We start from the raw sequence: 830 nt of genomic DNA, 5'->3' as shown, positions 1-830 counted from the left end.
TTTTGGGAGAAGAGGCGGAGCTTCTGTCGCTTCTCGCAGTGCGTTCAGGCGCTCCTCGACAACTCGGACAAACCGCGTCTCGCGTGTCTTCCGCCTTCAGGGGCGTCCGGTGGGTTTCAAACCCCACCGTTCGGCCCGGCGATCATTTTCCCGCGTTGAGGAGGACGACCCTGAAGGCAGCACGAGGTCGTGTTTGATGGTTTTTTATTCACGGCGTGAAGAAGAACTTTGATTGGAGACCTGGACGTTGCGTCGCATTCAGAACGCTGCCAACCGAACTCTGTAGAGCGGTTTTGAATATTAAAAATGAAATTACAAAATGTTGTGTTTTTATTTTGTGCTTTTTCTCTGCCTGCATTCTCTGCCTGCATTAAGTTATGGTGCCAGGGGTGTTGGACTCCATCAATGTGTCTCTCTCTCTCTCTCTCTCTCTCTCTCAATATATATTAAAAGCATGAAACACAATAAAGGACATTTCAAAATGTGTCCAGTGTGTTTGATGTAAAACATTTTTATGTTTTTAAAGACTCACTTCAAGTTCTTTAATTTTCCTGTGAAGCCGTTTCTCATGTTTAATGTTTCTGTACTGTGTGTGTGTGTGTGTGTGTGTGTGACCCTGAACATGGATTTCCCGTCACTGGCCTCAGACCCGGCGGGTGAGTTCTGGTTTCTGTTGACCTCGTTGTACTGGATGTCGATCGTTCTACTGGTTATTAAACTAAATGATAGTTCTGGTTATTAAACTAAATGGTAGTTCTGGTTATTAAACTAAATGATAGTTCTAGTTATTTAACTAAATCATAGTTCTACTGGGTATTAAACTAAATGAT

General features: G+C 43.4%; 1 protein-coding gene across 1 annotated transcript in view; it reads left to right on the top strand.

Annotated features, from left to right (window-relative positions):
* LOC306743591 (uncharacterized protein) overlaps window positions 1-534 on the top strand; it is a 19,889-nt gene extending 19,355 nt beyond the window's left edge. Inside the window, exon 16 of the mRNA XM_079226119.1 lies at window positions 1-534. This exon is cut by the window's left edge and continues 1,391 nt beyond it. The gene's annotated coding sequence lies outside the window, so the exon portion shown is untranslated.
* Window positions 535-830: the final 296 nt, after the last annotated feature.

This window comes from Taurulus bubalis, assembly GCF_910589615.1.
Source record: "Taurulus bubalis genome assembly, chromosome: 11".
Classification (NCBI taxonomy): domain Eukaryota; kingdom Metazoa; phylum Chordata; class Actinopteri; order Perciformes; family Cottidae; genus Taurulus; species Taurulus bubalis.
The sequence above is the reverse complement of the archived record's forward strand: the minus strand, read 5'-3'. Positions and strand labels throughout refer to the sequence as shown.